Source organism: Columba livia, chromosome 5 (genome assembly GCF_036013475.1).
Source record: "Columba livia isolate bColLiv1 breed racing homer chromosome 5, bColLiv1.pat.W.v2, whole genome shotgun sequence".
In the NCBI taxonomy this organism is placed as follows: domain Eukaryota; kingdom Metazoa; phylum Chordata; class Aves; order Columbiformes; family Columbidae; genus Columba; species Columba livia.
Window position 1 is genome coordinate 25,875,494 of NC_088606.1, and position 10,215 is coordinate 25,885,708.

At 48.8% G+C, this 10,215-nt stretch overlaps 1 long non-coding RNA gene across 1 annotated transcript; it reads left to right on the top strand.

Annotated features, from left to right (window-relative positions):
* Nucleotides 1-4,603: 4,603 nt before the first annotated feature.
* LOC110358708 (uncharacterized) lies at nucleotides 4,604-9,721 on the top strand. Its single transcript, XR_002413388.2, has 3 exons — nucleotides 4,604-4,782; nucleotides 6,828-6,941; nucleotides 8,128-9,721. It is a non-coding gene; the product is annotated as an uncharacterized LOC110358708 (long non-coding RNA).
* Nucleotides 9,722-10,215: the final 494 nt, after the last annotated feature.

Below are 10,215 nucleotides of genomic sequence, written 5' to 3' on the forward strand. Positions count from 1 at the left end.
TCCCCACCAGGGCCTGGGGACGCTGGGCAGCATGACCTGCACCAGCTGCTGCCTTCACACGTGCAGGCTCTAGCCTGGGGCCATCCCTGCCCTCTGCCCCATTAGCGGTGGTGTCCCCATCCAGCATCACAACCCCACCAACAGATCCCACAGCCTTCAGCATCTGCGGGGGGCGAGGGACTGGGACATGCAGGGATCGAGCAGCAGCCACATCCACGGGCACAGACGGGGATGCACCAAGGGCTCCTCATGCAGGGTCTCCTGGAGCCGCCCCAGTTGTGAAGGGTAGCTTGAGTCACTGGAGCCACACTGGGAACAAACCGGCACAGTGTCTGTCTTTCAGTAGCACTCATATTCAGCTGGGTAACTCTGCCCCAGCCCTGGCCCAATGCTGCTGGTGCCCTCAGCACCTCTGAGGTGATGCAGCACCAACCACCACTGCTCCCTGGGCTGTTCTGCTTCTTTGGGTCTGGTGTTTTAGCTGCCTGGGGCCAGCCAGAGCCTGCTTGCAGGCAGCTTTGTGCCAACCTGCTGCTGGTAAGAGCGCAGAACAGCGACAATGTGCTCATCTGTCGGCTCCCCGGATCTGCTGCACCCTATCCACAGCTGGCTGGGGATGCCAGCCATGAGGAATGACACAAAGGATTCCTGGGGCTGGGAGAGGGACCGTCACATAAATATCCTGCAAAGCAAGCAGCCCTTTCTCTTCATTTATCAGAACTCCTGCTGTATCCCCTGCAAGGCAAGTGAAAACATAATGAAGCCTAGAAATTTGCTCTGGGAAGCAGCAATGGTTATTAAGTACATATCTACATAGAGAAACCGGGACAGATGCGGGTTTGCTCTGGCTGGCAGCTGGCTCCAGCCCGGCAGCATGGAACCGTGTTGGAGCACCTCCACACCCAGCCTCACATCTTGATCACCCTCAAGGCTCCTGGCACAGCTGCTACTGGACCCAAGGTGGCTTCTGCCCAGAACCGCAGCATGCTTGCACCTTGCTGAGCAGACTTGCACACGTGCATGGGTACACATAGCCTCAGTGCCAGGGTGAGGCTGTTCACCAGGTGCTACCCCATGACACTGAATTATTATGAAATTTGTGACCTTCTTTCACAGTTTTCCTAAGCTGTGCAGCTTTCCATGGGGCCCAGGACCAGCAGGAGCTCAGGACAGGGAGGCCACTCTAGGCTAGCCCAAAACCCCTGGACTGCAAGGGCTGGCCATTGTTTTCAGTGAGATTACCCAGTTATTGCTGAAGTTAGTTTCACACATGACTGGGGAGACACTGCGGCGCTGCAGATATGTGATTGCAGGTTGCATTGTAATGAAAAATTGCAGGAGAATCACAATGCACATTGTAAGTACTTTCTAACCTGAGTGCTTTATTTTTGTAATCTTGGACTAGAGCTGCACAGAGGGTTGGTCAAGATCACTCTCCACCTTGCTCCAGTAAGCTATAAAGTCCAGAGAAGCTCACAGCTTTTGTAGGATTGACTGTTTAGAAGAGCAATGCCTCCCGCTCAAACCACCACTTCTGCTACCTGCCAGAGTAATGCAGCAACGAACAACCAAAACAAAACACAGCTGCCCTCAATGCTATGGCATTGTGCAGAATGAACAACGTGGTGGTCATGATCCTTACGAACACTCAGTATTCCATACAGACTGAAAGACTGGCAGATTGTTGTGAATTCCCTACTGTTGTTTCTAACTCATTGGCCAAAACAATTAACAAAATAGTTATAGCTTTTGCTTTTTCAGACTCAGAAAATGGCACAGCCACATTGTTTAGCCAGCTTTTTTGTGTGTGTGTTTGTTATGACAGTGGCAAGGGAGGAGAAGAGCATTTTCCTACCTGGGGCACTACTGGCCAGACAGCAGCCTCTGGAACAGCTGGCGTGGCCAATAAGGTTCAAACAATGTCAGGGATTGGAATAAATAAATAAACAAGCAAACAAACAAATACATACATTTTTATTATTGTTTTTTTTAGTCTTGTACCTTTCCTCCTCGTCCTACTCAGGAGGTACCTCCCCAGCCAGCGGCCAGGCTCCAGGCATGCTCCCCTAAGAGGTGGTCCCAGCCAGACCCTGGGCTTCCCCAGCAAGGTAGTGCTTGTGCCTTGCACACTCGCCTGCCCTGCACGCTTGTCCCCTGTACAGCACCTTGCCCGCTCACCTGCTGTGCAACCCCATCATCAGGAAGGTCTCCAGGCAGCAGCGGCAGCAGCAGTGCCTCACCAGCAACAACACTGCCTCTCTCAGCACAATTTTTCGACTCAGGCCTGTTGCAATTGATTTTCAGTGGATCACTGGAAACTGCTCCATCAGTCTAGCCCTAACAGGTTTCTACTGTCTGCTTCTCTGTTTTGTTTGTTGCTTGTTTGTTTGTTTTTCCACAGAGTTTGAGTTTATAATAGGATCAGGGTTCTGTGGCCTGGGCACTTACCTCCTAAATGCCTGAGGCCTTTTTGCTCAGTCATGGCACAGTTAAAGCAACCACTGCTTCCTTGGAGGTACATAAGATCTGGAGAACTTCACATTCCCAGACTGAAAGAGTTATGTGTGAAGGGAGCTGATAATAGAAATGTTTAGTCAACCTTGATGTAAGTCATTTGAGTGCTCCAGCTCTAAATGGGCATGAGCCGGTGAAATCAATGTGCATCTGCAGCATGCCTGTAAATGAACAGGGAGCTGCAGGAGAACACTGATCACCAGCAGCTCATGTCACTATCCGCGACACTGTTGCACAGACCATCCCTCCCAAGCTGATCCTTGGGAATGTGCTGATGTCCCCAAAGAATGGGGCCAGCACTCCAGCCAAAGGAAGACATGTGATGGAAACAGAGGGTCTGAAAGAAAAACACTCATAAATTGAGGGAAATGAGGATACTGGGAGGGTTCCTGATTCCCAAAAAAAGAGCTGTCCCCTCAGGAGGGTCTAGAGGTCACCCTGAGATGACAGGTGCAGGAGAAACTCTGGAAAGTGGTGGCTTTGCCAAGGAGACAGAGGGGATGCTGAGGCCCCTGGCATCTCATGGGCTCCTGCATTATGTGTACAGAGGGTCCCTGCCCAAATCTCCTGCTGCGGCAATAAGCACTCGCCTGAGAACAGGGCAGGAAGAAATACAAGAGAGGCCTCGTGGGCCCGGCTGCAGCGTGTGCCACCACGTGAGCTGGGAAGGTGGGGGCATCTCTAATCCCCCGGGGCCAGGCCAGCTGCCAGGACCCGGCTGTTCCCCAGCATGGCAGCACCACAGCCCCTCGCACCGTCCTCTCTGAGCACCCGATTACACCCTTTGCAGGGCAGGAGCTACCTGAAGCCTCTTCTTGGGGCTTGCGCTTCAAATAGCTGCAGGAAGAGAAACACTGTGTTTGATGTGCACCTTTTCTTGAGAGGTCCAGGGGTCTTTGAGGACTTGCAGACACTTAGTAGGGTCAAGGGGGCAGGCTGGATATCCTAACTTACCACTCTAGTTGCTGGTTGTTTCATGCACCAACTTTGCGAGACCTGTGCTGGGCTGTTGTTTCTCCACTCTGTCAGGAATAAAGTATAAAATCATCCTTCTGGACAACAACAGATGGATTTTTAATCAAAGCCACTCCAACGCAGGCAGCTCTCTCTCCAGAGTCAAGAGATCCAACTCCCCCTCCACTGCATCCTTCTTCTTTCAACTATGATTATTGGGTTACTATTGCTATTATGTCATAAACTGACGTCTTATATCCCTGTTTGTTATCTGGGGATTCTGCTCTAATCTTGATGATCACTAAAGCAGTGTAAATCCAGCGCACTGGGTGATAATCTAGCTACATTAAACAAACAAACAAAACTTTCTAGGTATAATCAAAACATTTTACTTTAATATTGTGGACAATGCTTCTACAGCGACACTGCATTTCCCTCAGCCCTTCTCTGCAGCTCAGAAAGATACCGTGCCCTGTTTGTGCTTGAATAAAGCTGGCGTTTCGGTGCTTGCTGGGATGTAGCAGGCAGGGCGCAGGATCAGGCCCCCGGCGCAGCAGAGAGCGGTTTCATCCTGTGCTTCGGCGACATCTGAAAGTTGGCAGGAGCCCTGTTCCCTCCCCAGCCCCAGCAGGGAACGTCTGCCCTCTGCCAAACAGCGCTCCAGAGGATGGGCGTTTTTTGGGTCGTGTTTATTCTACGTGAAAAATAATGCAATACGACTCATTTTTATAGGTAGTAATTAATACCGTTGAAACGCCATTTGCTAGCTACACGCATCTTCACGCTGTTAAGTAGGTGTGCTCCTAACTGAGGTGGGCCTCGGTCAGCGAACACGGGGTGCGCTTCTGTTCCCCTTTTCAGAGAGACGTTCAAAGCACGCGGGTGCAGAAAGCACCGCAAACCAGGGAGGGAGGACGGGAGGGCGGGGTGATTAACAGATGAAGGCCCAGCAGCGCAAATTTTAAGCAGGAAAAACCCCCACCCTAAACTTCCACCACGGCCTTTTGCAGGCCGGCCCCCCGGGGCTGCCCCACACTGTCGGGACAGGGGAGCCCCCGCGCCGGTGGGCCCCCAGCGCTGCCGCCCCGCCCCGCACGGCGCTGTCCCGCCGCGGCAGCCCGGGGCCGGGCCGGCCGAGGGGGGCCGGGGAGGGCGGGGCGGGCGCCCGGGTGTCGGTGGCGCGGCGTCCGGGAATGCGCCGCTGACGCTAACCAAGTTTGCCAGCCATGCTTTTCTCATGGCTCCGGCACAATGGCCCGTTTTCTGCCCACCTGCCGATTATGCTTAATTAGGCGAGGAGTTGATTAATTTGAGGTAATTGACAGCTAATTACAGGCCCGAGGGCTCATTAACTTGACGTCCTGTCTGAGGGAATCGGCCGGAGGGGGTCAGGTGATGTGCAGCCCCCTCCGGTGCGCGCTCCCTGCCCGCTCACCTGGGCGGCCGCGGGACGGGGACAAGCGAGGCCGCCCACCCCGCGGGAGCCGGGATGCTGCGGGGCTCCGGGGGGACTCAGCCGCGGAGGGGAGGCTGCGGGGCGGGAGGGCATCCCACGGTGATACAGCAGGCTCCGGCTGGAGAGGGGGGCGGGGTGGGGAGCTTGTGTAGGACGTGGCTGAGCACGCAGGCAGGGTGGGAGGTGGACGTGGACGGGGTGAGGGCTCCTAGGGCTGTGAATCCCTGTAGGCTTGGCCAGCAGCCCCACCCTGCCCGTGGCCCCGGTGGGGGTCTGTGGCAGCAGAGGTCTGCCGAGGGTCCGTCACCCCAGCAGGAGTCCGTGGCGGCTGCTGGCAGGCTGCAAATGCCCATGCTTGCTGGATGGCAGGTCACCGCAAGGCATCATTAGTCACTTCATATTTACATCAGAGGATACAACTACTGATTGAAAATAGGGATTTTTTTTCAGTAAGACTCTTCTCAGTTGCTCTTTACTGCATGCAAATCATGGGGCAGCAAGAGAGTTGTTTACCTAACATCCTATGCAATCTCCCTCACCAGAGAATTTGGGCATGTCCTCTGGATTTACAAATTTATGCTGTCTCACCCTTCAGGAGCAGGCTGGACTCCTGCGTAGAGAGAAGCTAAATGACATAGCCAAGATCACATGGAAAATCTAAGAGCTGAATCCAGCTTTTTGAGCCCTAAAGCCAGGACCTTGGTCATAAAACCAGCTTCACTGTATTCCTCAAGCACAAGGCAGGTTACTGAACGTGACTGATGCCTACCAAAAGTCTGGCTGTACGGCCACTCTTCTGAGGTACAGGTAGCTGCAGTGGAGCACTGACAGGTCTGGGATGTTCCTGGCAATGCTGAGGAGAGTGTCAGAGGAGGCCTTTTCAAACTACATATCTAGCAGCTAATTATGTCAGGCAGAAAGTGGGTGAAGAAATGTACTTGAAAGGTCACAGAAGGATGCCCAGTGTTTGTGTTGGCTTCTTCTTGCTGTGGGAGTGCTCATCACCCTTAGAATCCATCTCATCTTTTGGAGGTCTTGCCTCAGACATGGTACATCCTGGATGTAACAACTGATGGTTAAGCTTGGTTCAGGATTCAGCGGTAAGCCAGTACAGAAAGTGTCAGAGGTTGAGTTAAAAGTAAGCGGTAGCCGTGAGCAGATTGACTACAGCACACCATAGTAGCTGCACAGTCTTAGGAGCCACAGGCTCCAGACCAGGGTACCTCGCACTGCTACTGGAGATGAAGGCTTGGAAAACTGGAGTGGAAGGAATGGGATCTCCTGGCAAAATTGCAGACAGCTCTTCCTGGGTGCCAAGATGGAAGCCTGGTGAAGAATCCTCAAAACCATCTTAAACCACAGTGTGACCTGACCACTGGGGCTCTTCAGCCAAAGGAAGCTGCATCGCAGTTCAAGCCTCTCAAACACATCCCTACACCCACTGGCATCATCCCTCTGCCTTACTTTGGCCTTACTTCTACCTGTGTCTCCTATGAAAGCACTGTGCTGTCCTCACATTTGTGGTGTGATCAGAAGGGATGAAAAATAGAGATGTCTCATCTGCATATTGCTGACAGTGGATTTTAGAAACCTGACTAAACAACTTGCTTCGATATCCTGTTATTGCATTCCACAGCTGACTTACACACTGCCCTTTATCCCTTCGAAATGTACTGGGGTTTCATTTTCTAAGCTCTTGTTTCAATTTCATGGAGTTGGGTAGAGCCGTGTGATCTTTATGGCAGTCATTATTTAATACCCTCCTCACATTTGTTGTTCCTTCTTTCCACCCTACATACACCCGGACTCAGTGATGATTCATGGTACAGAGGTGAAATGGACCCATGTGATGAATAAATTTTGCTCACCTGCTCAGAACCTCTCTCATGTCTGTGTCTTTCAGGAGAAGGTGTCCATAATTTAAGTTGTATTTGAGAGGAGAACACCCCAACAACTTTTATGACGGCATTTATCACTTAGAACCTGGCAAAGAAGTTATTTGGAGAGGGCCAGGCAGGTAGTTTCCTCTTTTTCTCTCTTGATCCATTGTTGAAATTTGCTAAACCTTGGCTCTTTCTCATCTTGACTGTTACAAGGCTGTTGCCTTCTAATGTAACTACAAAGACTATACATTGGTGCAACAATATTAACCGTTACATATAGCACTGGGCTATTTAGTAGTGAATTTATTCTTCTGCGTTGACCCAGATTCCATTGATAGTCTGCAAGAGCCTTGTAAACAGGGATACATTTGACCACGTACATTTCTCATGAGACTCGTTAATGTTATGCTACAGATGGAGCACTATGATCTAGGTAGGTTAAGTGGCTGCCCATGTTTAGCAGGGTGTCTGAGGTAGATCCAGATAGGAAATGTGCATTCTTGGTGTTTTAACTCCCTGAACCTTTAGAACTCTCTTGCTACAGAAAGCCTCACCCACCAAGCACCACACTGTGATTCCTTTCTGAAGAAGGAATGTTTTGTGGGGACCGTGACTCCTCCAAGGCCTAAGCTTTACGAAAACTAACCTTTTTGATACTGAGTATTTGCCTGAATTCCCAAGTCATCACTAGAAGGCAGAAACCCCACTCAACTGAGTCAAGAGCTCCTTCTGTCTACCTGGAAATCACAGAGCCCAGGCTTAGGGGCTTAGTTCTAGTAGCAGGAAATTTTACGCAACTGTAAAACTCTGGGTAGACAGTAACAGATACGATCCTTGAGGGAGTGGTAAGTAGCCTCACTAGGACTGCCACATCAGATTGATGGACCAGGATATTGTAGAATCCTTCACTCGAGAGGTGGTTCTTCAGAGCAATCCACCTTATAGCAGCATATTTTGACTTGAACTCATGTCACCTCAGCTGGAGAGACCGGTTACTCTTCTATGTTCATGACAATTTATTGGTATTTGAATACAGGTCTCTTAGACAACCAGAATTTAATTAAATCTAGGCCATCCAATTTCTGTACTAAGTCTGTGGATGCTGGAGGAAAAAAAATTGGAATAGTCACTGGCACTCAAAGTGTATAACACTGGTGGTCTGGTTTACAGTAGTAGAAGTGCAAGTATTCTCTACACAAAGTACACACAAGATTTCTAAATAAGTTGACAGAATGGAAATTATTGCTGAGATGAAAGACAGGGTAACCTGTTTGAATTTAATTTGCTTTTTATCTCAGATTTTTTTTTTTTTTGCTTTAGAATCCTCTGGCTCTTGGGAATCCAAAGAAGAAGGGAAGGTCTCAGCAAATTGTCTGTGGGAGAAAACTCTACCATTTTTGAAAAGCAATCTGGACTTTTAGCAAGTTGGAGTATTTTAGAAAGTCTCCATATTTCCAGGAAGACAGCAAGATATTCCTGCTTCTGATCATTACCTAGGTAGTTGCAAGGATGCAGCTGCTGATGCCCATGCCAGTGTAAAATGCAGCATCAGCCGCACACGAAGCCGTCACTTGTGCTGTCTGGATGAGAACTGTGCTCAGGTGCGGACTGGCAACACGGCTTGTTCTTTCTGGGATGCCTTGTCTACTGCTTTCCTCTTTGGACAGCTCACGCCATTTCAGGGGGAAAAGTGGTTGATATAAAATACTAAGATTTTCTTGAATCTTCATCTGTTCTTCTCTAGTTTGGCAGATATCAGCCATTATTCAGCATTAACATCCCTGGACCACGTGTCCAGCCAGAGATGCCAACCTCATAACTGCATTTGTGGCTGAAGCTGTGTCTGAACCTATTCACAATGCTATCTGTAACCAGTGACTTCTAAAAAAGTGACCTGCCGAGTCTCCAGTGTCTTCATTTAATTTAGGTACCTCTGTGGCATGAAATACAAAAGGCCAAGAGCACAGTTCTGAGCCCAAGCAGTGTGAATGCCCAAGGGGAGGGTTTCTTAGGTCTGAGTTTCCTGAAATACTTCCAGCTCTTTTTTCTTACCTAATTTCTTCTGTAACATGCAGAGGGAGTGGCCACCAAAAACAAGTTATATCAAGTCTGGCTCCAGAAGTCATTTTTTTTCCAGATACACAGAGTCTGTATGAATTAACACAACACTGTTGTGTTGAAAACAGCAGCTTGATTAAATGTTGCTTTAAGATCCAGGTCATAACTACAGTGTGTGTGTATATGCCCATGTTTGTACGTGTGTGTTGGCACCTATTCTGCGGAGGCTGGAATGACAACTCTCCCAAAACAATGAGAAGGCTGGTAGTGACATCACTGAATTTTAGGGTAAGACCTTAGTAAAGTGCTTCAATAACTGCCACAAGTATCCTTAGCCCATGGTTACACCAACCAGGTCAGCTTCCCAGTTCTGAAGTTTAAAGACGTTTTTCAGGTGCTGCCTGTGCAAGTGACATAGCTCTCCATCACCAGCAAACCAGCTCATACTTTAAGCTTAAATGAGACCCCAAGATCAAAATTCTACACTTCCAACCCAAATTCAGTACATGATGCAAAAATTCCTGATATACGTGCTTAATTTCATGTGCCTGAGAAGCCAGTTAGCAGAAGGCTGTACAGAGGTCCACAGACTTCTTATATAATTTCGAACATATTTCATCTTAAATAGCTTTTAAGTAACTGTTCTCTATCAATATCTGGGTTTCAGAAAAGATGCTGCCTGATCAATTGCCTTACTCAGGAGTAAGAGGGTTACTGTCATTATCTTGTTTGCAAGAAAAATAAGAACATTTATCTCATTTTAGGTTAGCAGAAGAAACAGCAATTGTGAAATTTATTGTTAGCCCAAATGTATTTTTATTTTGCTGATGAATAAATGCTGAATGACTGACCTTTAGGCTTGTATTTTTCCCATTATTTCTGTAGGAGTTTTATATTAAATTCTCAATAAATGCTGGATTTTTTTCAAGACATTTGACCCAAATAAGAACAAACCCTCTTGTTCTTTTGTGCCCTGCATTTTAACATTATGAGGTGAGAGGAGAACTGAAAGAGATCCTGTTCCATGCTGTAGAAAATACATAATATTTCTGAGAACGTAGCTTACGTGAGACTGTTTCTGTTCATGTGCAGCAGTGCTGACCTGTTGCAAACTTGTTGGAATTAAACTGAAGGATCCCAAGGGAGACTTCGTATCTAACTTGTCTGAATGTGCTGCAAGACCATCTGAACCACAAGAATCGAAGAGAAGGAAACCTTTATTTTTAGATCAGCAGGTCATCAGGAGGACTAGTCTCCTGCAGTCCCCAAGAGCAGTTGGTTACCTTGGGAAGAGTAAGCCACCAAGCGAGTTTCTCCTTCCTAGGAGCCACCTGTGTACATCCAGGTGAG